A 14,254-nucleotide genomic window follows, 5' to 3' on the forward strand; every position below is an offset into this window, starting at 1 on the left:
GTTACTAAACCAGGTCTGGCCCATGTACCATACCCAAAGACCACATTTTCACATCCTAGAAAGTGTTTACACATCAGTCCCTGCTCAAATACCTCTTGGCCCTTCCAGACTCCCCAAGTGCTGCTCCCCAACAGGTAGAAACAATACATCTGTGTTATTTCCTGGTATTTCATCATCCATAGCTAGGCCCGCAACTCAGACAGCTCTTCAACACACTCATTCATGCTCTACCTCTCCTGCTGCTCTCCCTGGGGGCTAGGGATTGCATTAAATTCACCTTCAATCTTTTCAGAACCACACCCAGTGCCTGGCACACAGATGTCAAAGAGTGACAGAGTGAGTAGAACTACATGATATTGGCCTTGAATGGAGAAGGCCACCCCAAACCTGTCTCAATGCAACCATCCGGCATTGTGTTATGCAAATAGCAGGTGCCACATGAACATAAAATCCTTCCAACTTCTCTCCACTCTTCAAACACTTGAAGCTTACGGAAGTAGGACAACGTGTCCCCCGGGCCTAAGGTTTCTCTGTGCATGGCTCACAGCCATGTTGGTGCGCTAACTTGGACGTCCTCTAGGAGGAACAGGGCAAGGAAAGCCCATGTTTGGACTCATTCTGGTTTTCATTGTCAGCATGTGCAAGTTGGAGCTTTGGAGACAGACAAGTTGCTGAGGCCAAGCTGCCATACCATCTCCTCTCTTTCTTCTTTTTGTTTTAAAGATTTATTTATTTTATTTGAAAGGCAGAGTTACAGAGTGGCAGAGAGAGACAGAGAGATCTTCCATCTGCTTGTTCACTCCCCAGATGGCCACAATGGCCAGAGTTGCACCAGTCTGAAGGCAGGAGCCAGGAGCTGTTTCCCAGTCTCTCATGCAGGTGCAGGGGCTCAAGGACTTGGGCCATCCTCTGCTGCTTCCCCAGGCACATTAGCAGGGAGCTGGATTGGAAGTGGAGCAACTGGGACTTGAACCCGCGCTCATATGGGATGCCAGCACTGCAGGCAGTGGCTTTTACCCACTATGCCACAGCATTGGCCCCACCCATCTCCTTTCTTTTCTTTTTTTTCTTTTTTTTTTTTTTTTTGACAGCAGAGTGGACAGTGAGAGAGAGAGACAGAGAAAGGTCTTCCTTTGCCATTGGTTCACCCTCCAATGGCCGCCGGGGCCGGCGCGTTGCCGCCGGCGCACCGCGCTGATCCGATGGCAGGAGCCAGGTACTTATCCTCGTCTCCCATGGGGTGCAGGGCCCAAGGACTTGGGCCATCCTCCACTGCATTCCCTGGCCATAGCAGAGAGCTGGCCTGGAAGAGGGGCAACCGGGACAGAATCCGGCGCCCTGACCGGGACTAGAACCCGGTGTGCCGGCGCCGCAAGGCGGAGGATTAACCTAGTGAGCCGGGGCGCCGGCCCATCTCCTTTCAAAGAGGAGAACCAGAGAGGGGAGAAGACTCAGGTCCCCGGACAAGAAGAGCTGTGCACATGCACTTTCCTTGTCCCCTCTTAGACTTGCAAACGAAGGCTTTAGGAAACTGAGTGCTTGGTGAAGAGCTAAAAATAACCCCCCAGAAACTTCATCTAGATGTATCACGGCTGCAATTCACAGCGTCTAGAACTTCAACGCAGTATAATTAGAAAAAGGAATATGATAATTTATTTTTGGTTTAAAAACTCAGAAGAACACGACCTTCCAGAGGAATGGGAAAACAAGGGGCTGGGAGCCAGCCACGAGGTTCATGCTACTAGTACTGAGGTCCAGGGGACCTGCCACAGAGAAGGGACCACAAGCCTGAGCTCCAGGCTATAACACCAGCCCATGTCCCCCTTCCAGGGGCCACAAGGATGTACCAAGCCACCCTCTCCATGCACAGGAAAGCCCAAAGGCATTCACCCTGGAGGAAACGTGAGCCTAGGCTTTTCATCAGTGTGGAAGAAGGGCAGATACTGAGTGAAACGCACCCAAGGCTAACTCCAGGGACCGCTCTGCCCTGCAGATTCTGAGCACATTTCCAGAATGGCTTTCTTCGCATGCACCACGGCAGGGAGAAGTTTGCTGAGCTGCCTCCAAGCAGGAAATATCAAAGGATGGCGCCCAGAGAGGCGCTGTCATGCAGCTAAAGGAGGACAAGACTGGGGTCAGAGGGGCCCCATGTCCGGGCTCTGGTTCGCTCAGTGTGCCGTGAATAACAACCGCTCCAACTCCCTCCTAAAAGATGTTGACTGAGAGTAACCACCTCACAAGATTGTTATGGGGATTCTGCGAGCAAAATGCAGGAAAAGCATCTTGTAAATGAATCTTGGGGATTCTTCTTGAGTCAATAAATTTACCCAGGAATTCTTAGTGAGGAGGACCTTTTGTGATCAAAGCTCTGTATGAGGGGTCTTCAGAAAGCTCGCAGGGAACACATATTATGCAAAAAACTGTACACGGATTTCAAAAAAAGTTTTTTTGCACCAAAACCCCTTTATCTTTTGCCTCCATTTTCCCATGGACTTTTTGAAGTCCCCTTGTATCCGATGCTGTCTTTTTGAGTTCCCCTGTGTGGTGTCTGGGCAGACAGGTCTCCCAGAACATTCTGGAGACAGGGAAGAGGGACCTTGAGCTGAGTAAGGAGCAGGAGCAGCTGACATCCTCTCATGTGTCCCAGCCCACAGCAGGCAACCATCGCCTCGTTACCCATGCATGTGGAAGGTGGAGTGAAGGTGGCCAGGCAGTGTGCAAAGCAAAGCAGTGCTTCTTCCAGCTCAAAAGAGGAGAATGGGTATTTTCCAGGCATCTCTCATACACCAGGCACAATGCTGGGCCCTGGCACATGGGAGCTCCCCTCTAGACCACATGAGGTTACCCTGCCACACTGTGCCATTGCTTATACAGTGTGGGGGTCTTGGAAGCTGCTTCTTTCCTCCCTGCCTCTCCAATTAGCCCCTGAAAAGGAGTGAAACTGAACCCCCATAGTGTAAAAGCAGGATCCAGCCTCTTGTCTGTCTCTCAGCCCAAGGTGTCCTTGCCTGTCCTTTATTTAAAGGAACTCACTGAGTTCAAGGAATTATCCATCTGGTCCTACAGGGTTCTGATCACTGTACTCAAGGAGTCATTTGCTTCTTCAATAGAGAAGAACCTCCATGACTGGTATTGTTTGGAGGAGTCTCTGCAGCAGAGTTCCATGTCTGGGCACAAAGTCACTGTCTCCTGCACATACCCCCAGACCAATGGGAGCACCCTTCAAAGGAAAGTCACGGACACCACGAAGCAGCCAGGAACTAGGACACAAGTTGATCACATACCTCTCAGCCCCAATTTCAGTCTGTAAGAACCTTTACTCCTAACGCCTGGGGAGCCTGGGAATTAAGCCATAGCTGCCCGGCTCCTTGCTCTCTCTGCGCTTTGCAATAATAACACCTACTGTCTTCCACCACCCCGATGTCAGTGATTGGCATTCTGTGCCTGGCAAGCAGACCCAGTTTGGGGGTTCTATAGCAGCACCTCCAACTAGTTTGGGGTGTTGCTTGGCAATAGCAAGACCTCAACTTGTACCCTCACTCTTTCTATTCTTTTTTTAAACCCAAATAGGTTGATTTTAATAAGTTCCTCTACGTACACATTTATCTGCTACTGCAAATTGAAACAGAACATCAAATTTTTCTTTGTTTTGCAATTCAAACATTTGCAAACCAGAATATCTAATTATCTGCCCCAATTATTATGCTCTAACCAAAATATCCAATGTTTTCTTTTCTTTCCTTTCCAACAAGTTACCAGGCATGTCAGTTCTGGGGGCTAGATTTCAGCTCATTGATGTCACTCCTCTAAAATGCAATGCGAATACTTGAAACTTACTGGGGCTTGGTCTCTGGGTCAAATCAAAAAGAACTAGAGTATACTAGAAGTCATTCAAATACATTCAAACTATAGATTCCATGTAAAGTACTGGTATCAAGGTAGGAAGAGAAAGACATCACAACTCATATCACAGGTTATCAAAATTACTGGCATACAAGTCAAAGTCAGCATAGAATAGCTTTATCTCCTACCCAAAATTACTGGCAAGAACAGCAGAACAAGAAGGCTTGTTGGTCATAGCCCATTCGTGTGCTAACGTTCACCAAAGAATCCCATCCAGCTGGATGGCTCACATCCTGACTCACTCTTGAGAGCAGTGTCTCTGTGGTCTTTATGGGGCTGGGGTTATTTGTCTGTGCAGCGCTGTCTCAGTTTTACCAGCATTTCTCTCCAGTCATATAACAGCATCCTGGCTCCTCCCCTGCACCGGACATCTGGAATACCTCTGTCTGGCAGTTGAGGTGGATCTTCTGGTGCAGCCGAAGGGAATTTGGTAGTGGGGTTGAGAGTCAAGGTACTAAGATCCTTTGTTAACATTTCAGGACAGACAGAATGAGGGGCTGCTGAATCCTGGGAATGGACATCCAAAAAGACTCTGGTCAAGGCTGGGTTACGCTTCTGTGGTGGGTCCATGGTTGCAGGTACAGTTCTTAGGTGTTCGGATGTCAGGTAAGGGAGTGCGGGATTTGCTGGTGGCTTCCAGGTCACATGGAACAAACTCCACAGCCCAGAGAGACCCTGAAAAGGCAGCCTCCAGCACAGAGGGGTGAAGGGAGCCAACTTCTCGCCCTTTCTGTTCTGTTATCACAGGGAAGCCGTTCACTCTGCAACAGCTTCGGGTTCCCTCTCCATTAGGTGGAGACAAGATCACCAGGCTCGCCTGTCTTACCACATTGCTTCCTGACGCCCAAACGCTGGTTGTGACCAACTTTGGAAATGGTGGGAAATACTGAAGCATTAGGTAAGCCCCTGCCCCAGCCCCTCCACAGCTGGGGCTCTTAAATAAACATCCAATTCCTGCCTGGTCCAACCTTTTCCTCCCATCTGTCCCCCTTCTTCCTTGAACCCCCTAAAAGCCAGTCATCCTTCAAGTCACTATCTCTCACTTTGGCTCTCAGCTCAGACGTAGCGTCACCCCCTGGGAAGGCATCCTGGGCCTTTAGACGGGGCAGCTCCCTGGGCTCTCCGTCCTCCAGGGCTCTTGCTAGCATGTACTCAGCTGAGGATGCTGCAGCACAGCTCCCGTCCCTAACCCTGTACTGCAGCGGTTCCAGCTTGGCTCTCCACCTCTGTGCCTGGGCCCAGACTGAGAAGACCCCACTGGGCCAGGTGGTGGGGATTGGAAGGAGAACGAAGGGGAAGCAGAAGACAATGCCAAGGCAGATACAGTCTTCCTGCTGCCTCTGTTGGAGCTGGAACACCTGGCCAAGTGCCTAGGACCTGACTAGGAGCTGGCGGCCACCTGGCTGAAGCCATGGGCCATGGAGCAGGCAGAAGGGCCCCAGAGCTGCCCAGAGCATGGGGCAAGGCTGGGCAGGAAGCGGATGCCAGGGCTATGTTGGCCAGGCTGCCTCTTCCCCGGGATGCCCAAGGAGAAGGTGGAGGCTGCCCACAGGTCTGTATCTGTAGGCAACATGGACTGAGGGGCCATGGCGAGCAGCTGGAGGCCTATTTCAACCACTGTGGGGAGACCCACCAGGTCACCATCCTGGGCTACATGTTCTCATTCTCTGGACACCCCAAGGGCTATGCCTATGTGGAGTTTGCCACCAAGAGCTTGGCCCAAGCTGGACTACAGCATCTTCTGAGGCTGGATCATCAAGGTGCTGCCCAAAAGAACTGACTTCCCGGGGATCAGCTCCACAGGAGGCGGGGACCTGCGGCTGTACCCGGTGGGGCTCCAGAGCTGTGCCCTTCCCCTGGGCAGGCAGCCTCGCGGGGAAGGCCCTGCTTCAGATCCCAAGGGCAGAACTGGGGCCGGGGGAGAGTGTCACCGGGGTCCTCACCATACCGAAGTCACCTTCTGACTTCAAAAGTGGGGCTCTGATCTCCGGATCACTGGGAGGGAGGCGAGGAGGGGCGGGGCAATGCACCCAGGGAGCCAGTGCTGCCCCCTGGTGCTCAGGTGGGGGAGGACGCTCCCCAGGTGGCCGCAATGGCCACAGCCATGGGTCACAGGCCCAGCGCCTGGCTCTAGAGGGCCCTGGGGAGGGTAGGAGCTGGGCCGGATGGGGTCAGTGTGCTCTTCAACACATTCGTTTCAAAGAAAAATGGAAATGTGCACACCTTAATGGTAACGCATAAGGTATTAAATGTGAATCATTTTTAAAAGCAATGAAACAAAAAGCCCTCACTGCCTCTCCCTGCACCCAGAGCCCTTCTGTGTAGGATTTGCTACCGGGGCTTCACCGTTATCCCGAGGCCAGGAGCTCGTGTCTCCAGAGGAAGGCCTGGAGAGGCAGACCTGGGAGGCCCAGGGAATCAGAGGGGCGTGCAGCGGGGTCTCCTCGTGGAGCCTGCTGCTGGCGGCCTCCTCGCCGCTTCTCACAACCTTTGCCTGGGACAGAGCTGCCAGCCCGAATCCTCACTTCCATTTTGTTTTCGGCATGAAATACATGGTTAGCCGCTAAGATGTGAAATGCAGCTGTCACAGTCCAGGGACCAGCAGACAGGTTAATACGGCCTCTTAAGAATGCTATTTCCTCATATTAACCCCAGAGCTACGGCGACCTATCAAGACAGACTCCCGCGGGCTCCGGAAACGCCTGCCTTTCTCCTTTAATAATGCTTGATGTTTAAATAAGACTCGATGCTTGTTTCCAAGCAGAGCTGCAGAGCTCCCATCTCCCTCCCTCCCTCTCTCCCTCCCTCCCTCCTCCTCTTCCTCACTCCTCCTCTTCCTTACCCCTAGTCTGAGGATATCTGGGCCTTAGTTTTCACCCTGAAGCCTGGGATAGAAACAAGCAGACAAGGGTCTAGGTCCTGCCTGGACTTCTAAACCTGTCTCCTGATTGGGTCCCCTGCCCCCTCCCTGCTGTCCATCAACCACCTCTCCCCGCCCCCTGGCCCCCAGCCGACCCCCATGCTGTGGACCACAGAGCAAACCCAACTGCAGAAACGTTTCAACTTTTAAGGTCATTTTGAGGATCATCCCTGCAAGAGGTGAGCGTCAGTGACCCGAGAGGTGCAGACGGCAAAGAACGGCCTCTCCCAGTAGACACAGAGGCTCAGGATGCCCCTGTGCCTGTATGTATGAGTTTAGCCCACATACAAGTGTAGCTCTGTGGGCTCCATCCACAGCAGCCTAGAGAAGTGACTTCGGAGTTTGTCCTGCACACTGGCCTGTTCTGGCTCCTGCCCGCACAGGGACCCCAGCACCTGACACTGAAAAGTCGTGCATTTGGGAGGGTCATCAGCCAGGTGTCAGTTAGCATGGACAGTGAGGTACTGGGCTCTCTGCTGCCTATTCTTCTTGCACTGGGTGTCTGGGGTTGGGGAGAGGTAAAAAGGAGACTAGCACTTCCAGGAATCATTTGCAAATCCTGAACTAGGTAAGACCATCTCCGGCCACCAGCACACACTGGACAGGCTGTTTCCTCTGTCTTGCTCACCCCACCTTCCCCTCACTCACTGTTGTCTTTGAAGACTCAGGAGAAGGTCACCTCCTCCTGAAAGCCATCCACAGCCTCTGAGCTGCCCAGGCCCTGTGCTTCCCCTGCTGGCCCGACTCCCACTGCTGTGTGACACCTGTGTGTCAGGCTGCTTCCTACTGGTATCTCCAGAGGGTGCCCACCAGCACCCTGGGGCAGAGAAGAAACCCATCGGTGCAGTAATGAATCTATGTCTCCACTCCAGGCCTTGCTCCAGGAGGAAGTCAAGGAAGCAGGAAGAGCCAATATGTCCCCGAGGGGTTCAAGTCTGGTGGAACGGTAGACACGACAGCGTGTGAAAATCACCTGATTCAGGCGGTGACTGTGGGATCTGGTTGAGGGTTCAGGTGGGAGGAGGGGTCCTGTCTCTGGTCTCCCCCCAGGACCAAGCATGGCCCATCGCGACACTTGGTGGGTGTGTGTTGAGTGAACGAGACGGCTGGGGAGAGAGGACCCAAAGGGATCTGAGGTCACTTCTTCCAGCGAGGGTAAGTGAAGTCATGGAGGAGAAGAGAGTGTGTAAGGGCCTCCCAGCCAGGGTCAGGGCAAGCAGCAGAGCTCGGCACTCTCCCACGCCAGAATTCTACATCACGTCTCCTTGCCTACATAGCGCGACAAGCTGTTTCCCTCTCTGAGCTCAGTTCTGCGCCTGTCAAAGAAGGGACGGAGTCGCCCATCACCAAGAGCTGCTCCAGCTCACAGCCCCAAGTCTGAGGTTACAGAGGGGTGGAGGAGCCACAGCACACAGCCTCACCTGTCTTGTCCTGAGACAGACGCAGGAAGCTGCTCACGGACAGTGGCCCTTCATTCATGCATCGCTGGGCACAGCTGCACAGCACCCATGCTCCTGGTACCGCTCCCCGGACCCGCTCCCCTTGCACGGGTCTCTAAAACCCTGGCTGCGTCCCACAAGCTTCCCTGAAGCTTCAGCTGGGCTAAGTCTCTAAGCTCTGACTCTCTCCCTCTCTCTCCCTCCCCCCTCCCTCCTCCCTCTCTCCCTCCCTCCCTTGCTTCTTTACTTTCTTCCCACCTTTAGTCACTTCCTGATGCATTCAGCAGAGGCTTATAAAGTTCCCAGGAAGCAGCTTACCATGGCCATGTGAGTGAGGCTCAGGACTTGCTTCTGGAACTCAGTGGAACCCCGCTTCCTGGTCCTCGGCTGTGCTGTTTAGAGAGCTGAGGACGTCTTCAGAGTGCATTGCTCTTCTGTCTCTCCACGAGCCTCTTCCTGCCGTGAGCCTGCCTGGAGCTCCCTCCTCACACTTCTGTCTCCCTTCCGTGGCCCCACAGCCACCTCCTGGGAGCATCTTCTGCCCGTCCCACTTGCCACTATAATGCCACTGTCTTGGTGCTGGTGGGTTCTATCTTTTGGCATCACTACTGTGAATTCCAGTCTAAGATGATGTATTTTCTTTTATTATTATTTGACAGATAGACAGAGAGAGAGACAGAGAGAAAGGTCTTCCTTCCGTTGGTTCACCCCCCAAATGGCCGCTACAGCTGGAGCTATGCCAATCCGAAGCCAGGAGCCAGGTGCTTCCTCCTGGTCTCCCACGTGGGTGCAGGGCCCAAGCACTTGGGCCATCTTCCACTGCACTCCCGGGTCACAGCAGAGAGCTGGACTAGAAGAGGAGCAGCCAGGGATAGAACCTGGCGCCCATATGGGATGCTGGCGCTGCAGGAGGAGGATTACCCAAGTGAACCATGGCGCTGGCGCCAAGATGATGTATTTTCATCATTGCATTCAGGCAACCCTAACAAGTGCTTAGGAAATCTAGTCTGAAAGACTGCAATCAAAACATCCTGACCAGGGCCAGCGCTGTGGCATAGTGGGTGAAGCCTCTGCCTGCAGTGCTGGCATCCCATATAAGTGCCGGTTCAAGACCTGGCTGCTCCACTTCCAACCCAGCTCTCTGCTGTGGCCTGGAAAAGCAGTAGAAGATGGCCCAAGTCCTTGGGCCCCTGCACCCCTGCGGGAGACAGGGAACAAACTCCTGGCTCCTGGCTTTAGATCAGCGCAGCTCCAGCTGTTGCGGTCATCTGAACCAGCAGGTGGAAGACCTCTCTCTTTCTACCTCTGCCTCTCCGTAACTCTGCCTTTCAAATAAATAAATAAACCTTTTAAAAAACACAACAAACAAGCAAAACGTCCTGACCAGCATATTTTCCCTTACCCAGTTTCGAGGGAAAAGGCAGGAGGTGCTTCGTCCGACCCCTCACTTTCGCTGCCTGCACAGCCAGCACGTTCTGCTCTGCAGCTCCCCTCTGCTCTCAGAGGTTGTTCCCAGCTCACACGGGGCCCAGGGAGCGTGCTCCCTGCACATGTGTCATTGGATGCAGCGCCAAATCTCTGCTTAGGACTACCTGCAGATTTGCTGGGGATTGTACATATCCAAAAAAGAAAATCTGCCTTTGCAACATTTCCACAAATAAAACACATTCATATAAGCTTTTATGGCTACGCTAGCTGATCTCGGTAGGGTTCATAAAGGAAGAGAGAATGATCTCCCCAAGAAGGCTGTGTTGATGCTAGCCAGAGTGCAGGGGCTACAGTCACATCATAAGATGGCCAGGGTTCAAATCTTGGCTCTGCTGTGCTAGCTGCAAAGCCTGGCAATCCTCAGCTGTGAGTCCGGCTTGGTACCGCCACCCTTCCCTTGACCGTGACACTGCGCCCACTCAGTAAGCCGTCACTATGCTACTCTCCTGCAGGAACGGGGAAGACATCTAGGATGAGAACATCATTTCTCATGGTAACTTACACTTCTGAAGTTGATTTCATCGACATCGGCTCATTTGAACCTCAGACAACAGGAAAATTATGCATGGGATCATCCTTTTATTGAGAAAGTATTCAAGGCTCAGAGAGGTTGATTTGTTCGATACCACACAGTCAGAAAATATGAAGATGTTTTGGACTCACCAGTTCTCTCTCTCTAAATCTAGAGCTCTCAGTGGGGAGGGGCTCCAGGCCGGGAGAAGAGCCCCTGCTCACCTCCCTGTCCAGGCTCACGAGCCCCCAGCAGCCTAGCCTGGCAGAGATGGTTGGTGCTCACAACAGAGCCGCTTCCTGCAGGCACCCTTCCTGCAGAGCAGCAAAGCAAGTGCACTGGACTGTGCCCCTTCCCTCTACACGGCTGCACCTGCTCCCATAGATCTCCCATACCCTGGTTTACTCCCCAGATAGCCTGGGCTTGGGCCAGGTTGAAGCCAGCAGCCAACAACTCAATCCAGGATTCCCACCTGGGTGGAGCTACATCCTAGGGTATGCCTTAGCAGGAAGATGGAATAAGAAGTGGAGCTGGAACCAGAACTGAGGCCCTCCAGTATGGGGTGTGGGTCTCCCAAACAGCATCTTAACCACTGTGCCAGATGTCCACCCTATCATTCATATGGTTTTCCCCAATTTTTCACTAATTCACTGACTAAAAAAAAAACACCAGCTCATTCATTCACTCACTCATGAGCTTCTTCATGTACACATCCTTTCGCCAATGCATATTTTTTAAAGATTTATTTATTTATTTGAAAGAGTTACACAGAGATAGAAGGAGAGGCAGAGAGAGTCTTCCATCTGATGGTTCACTCCCCAGTTGGCCGCCAATGTTCAGAACTGTGCAGATCTGAAGCCAGGAGATTCTTCTGGGTCTCCCACATGGGCACAGGGTCCCAAGGACTTGGGCCATCTTCTACTGCTTTCCCAGGCCACAGCAGAGAGCTGGATCGGAAGTGGGGCAGCTGGGACTTGAACAGTGCCCATATGGGATGCCGGCACTTCAGGCCAGGGCATTAACCTGCTGCACCACAGTGCTGGCCCCTCACTGATGCATATTTTGTTCACTGATGTCTTCATTAATTCACTCATTCACTCACCCCTTGCTCTTCCCACTCCCTTCATTCCCTCACTGGCTGTCTGTGCTTCTGAGCTCCTTCGCCCTGTCCCCTAGCGCAGCCTCCTGCCAGGAAGCAGAGCCTCCCGCACAGTGGGGTCCATTAGCCCTCACTCATAGAACATTCTCTTCCATGCTAGCATCCAGCTTGCTGAACTGTGCCGGCATGCCTCCTGGTGTGCAGGGGACATGCGTTTCCACTCAGGAGCAGATGTTCTTCTAATTACTGTTTTGACTTTCACCCCGAATGCCAGAAAATTCTTTCCACATACTCATCCAGCGTTCAGGAAGGCAACCATGCAGCACGGACAGGGCGTGCAGCGCCTGCAGGTTCCGATCCCAGGACACCAGGTGCTCCTAGCAGTCAGAGCTCAGGGCACGTGAAGCACCTCCCTTGCCCAGGGCTTCGGAACCTGCAGTCTAGGGCTGCACTGGAGCTGGGGGCAGCCCCCGAGAGCTGCAGACTTTGTGACACAGGTTAAGGAGGGAGAAGAGGGGTCATCTGCCTCTGGATCAGGGAGTCGTGATCAGCCTGTGACCAGCGAGACAATGTCAGCGTTTTCCCAGCAGAAGGTCAAGATCCTAATTCCCGACCTCTGGCCACATGCCAGGTTATTTCCCATACTCTATGCTAGTTGACCCTCAGTAACCTGTCTCCCCATGTTGCACTGAGAAATGGAATCCAGAGATTCCATCAAGGACTTGATTTCCCAGATTCCTCTGCAGCGAGGTGTGGCCATCTAAGTTCTGGCCAATGGGTGGAAGTGGCAATGCCCTGAGAAGGGAGCTGGCAGCCTGCACTTCCTCTTCCTCTACCTGCCCGCCCTCTTTAGTCGGCCATCTTTGTGTTGGGGGAAGGGCACACTTCCAGGGGTTGGCAGAACAAGATAGGAGCACCCTGGTCCCTGCGGAACCTTGGGAAGCAGAACTTTATCTTCCCGGCTGGGAAGTCCTTGCTGATGTTTTCGGAGTTGTGTTCTGGCCTCTGTCCAAGCCTCGTCAGTGTCTACCACACCAGGAGCAACCTCCCCTGCCACATGCTATTTCCACAGAGAAACTCCCGTGGGAGGAAGGCATTTGCCTTCTCTCACCCCCTTGCTGACTTCTCTCCTTCATGCTTGAATACAATCCCTTCAAAATAAATGAACAAATTTTTTTAAAAAAATTCATGTCCTTGGGATCCACAGAATGTGACCTTATGTGAAGCATGGACTTCGCAGATGTAATTAAAGGAAGGATGGAGACACAATTGTACTGGATTGGGGTGGAACCTAAATCCAGCAACAGGGTATAGAACAGGAAAGCATGCATAGAGACAGGGGGACGGAGAGGAGAAGGCCTTGTGACGGCAGCACTGTGTGTGTCAGGGAGAGACACCAGGGAGTGCTGATAAGCACCAGCAGCCAGGAGAGCCATGTGGGACTGATTCTCTCAAAACTTCCAGAAGGATCGTGGCCATCCGGAAGTGCGAGAGCATGCCTCTGCCACAGGTCTGCAGTAATTTGTTGTGGCAGCACCAGGAAATGGACCCAGTCTCCAAGGAGTGAGAGCCACTCAACAGTAGGCTTGGAAAAACGAACTGGACCTGTCGTCCCCCAGGACCACCCCACATCAAAGAGATTTCTGGCTGGCAGGAAGCAAACCTGCTCTCCTTGACAGGACAGCTCGGTCTGGCTCATTCTAGGCTGAGGTGTGAGCGAGCCCATGTGGCTGTAGTTCCGTGGCTGTGCCGTGGGCTTTCCACGGTAACTGGTGCAGTGTAGTGGTAAGGCCACAGCCCCCAACGCTGCACCACCAACATTAAATCCCAGTCTGCCACTGACCAGCTGTGGGACATGGTGAACACTCAGTGCCTTGCTGTCTTCATCTGTAAAATGGGGATGATAATTACACTTAAGCTTTGGAATTGTTGTGAGAATTAAACTAGTTACTATTGTAAAGTGTCTGGACAAAGTTTGACAAACACCAAGTGCTAAGTGTTAACGCTCAACTAGCGGTGATGATGCAATGTATATATTTGCTGTCACTATTACATGACTGACTCTTCATGTCTCAATTATTTTGAAGGATGGTGCTACCTTCTGGCTGCCCAGGAATCCGAATGCCTGTCTCATGTAGTCTGCATTAGCCTCGGCGTGCGGCTGAGAGTCTCAGAGATGACATGGCGAGCCTACGGTCATCCTTCCGGTCCTTGTCCTTGCACCTGGGCTGCTCTGTCATCCACCTGCTCCAGGCTGTGGGGCTTCCAGGCAGGTCCCTCCTGGCTCCCAGGCAGAGGGCTGTGCCCTCTGGGGATGTCCCACGCCAGCAGCTTCAGTCTGCTACACAGCGCAGAGCTGTGCAACCTGGTCTCAAGCGCACGCCCCAGGTGAGGATCCTGTGTTCACGCAAGCCCAGCTGCCTCTTCAGCTTTGCACACGGTGACCCCTCTTTCCTGGGCAAAAGCAGCACGTTCAATGGTGAGGAGTCCCTGTCCCTGGGAGGGCAGAATGGCCCTGCCCACTTGCCCAGGCCAGTTGAGGAAAAAAAGAGTAAGAGGGACAGTAGGCTGGTGCCGTGGCTCACTAGGCTAATCCTCTACCTAGCGGCGCCGGCACACTGGGTTCTAGTCCCCGTCGGGGCGCCGGATTCTGTCCCGGTTGCCCCTCTTCCAGGCCAGCTCTCTGCTGTGGCCAGGGAAGGCAGTGGAGGATGGCCCAAAGGCCCTGCACCTGCATGGGAAACCAGGATAAGTACCTGGCTCCTGGCTTTGGATCAGCGCGGTGTGCTGGCCGCAGCGCACCAGCCATGGTGGCCATTGGAGGGTGAACCAACGGCAAAAGGAAGACCTTTCTCTCTGTCTCTCTCTCTCACTGTCTAACTCTGCCTGTCAAA

The 14,254-nt window shown here is 53.1% G+C and overlaps 1 protein-coding gene and 1 pseudogene across 24 annotated transcripts in view; one reads left to right on the forward strand and one right to left on the reverse strand.

The window, feature by feature from the left end:
- TENM4 (teneurin transmembrane protein 4) overlaps window positions 1–14,254 on the reverse strand; it is a 1,939,017-nt gene that overhangs the window by 458,920 nt on the left and 1,465,843 nt on the right. The gene's annotated exons all lie outside the window — the stretch shown is intronic.
- Window positions 4,503–5,887, forward strand: LOC127484819 (embryonic polyadenylate-binding protein 2 pseudogene; annotated as a pseudogene).

Source organism: Oryctolagus cuniculus, chromosome 1, assembly GCF_051225735.1.
Source record: "Oryctolagus cuniculus isolate XC-2025 breed Fujian yellow rabbit chromosome 1, ASM5122573v1, whole genome shotgun sequence".
Lineage (NCBI taxonomy): Eukaryota > Metazoa > Chordata > Mammalia > Lagomorpha > Leporidae > Oryctolagus > Oryctolagus cuniculus.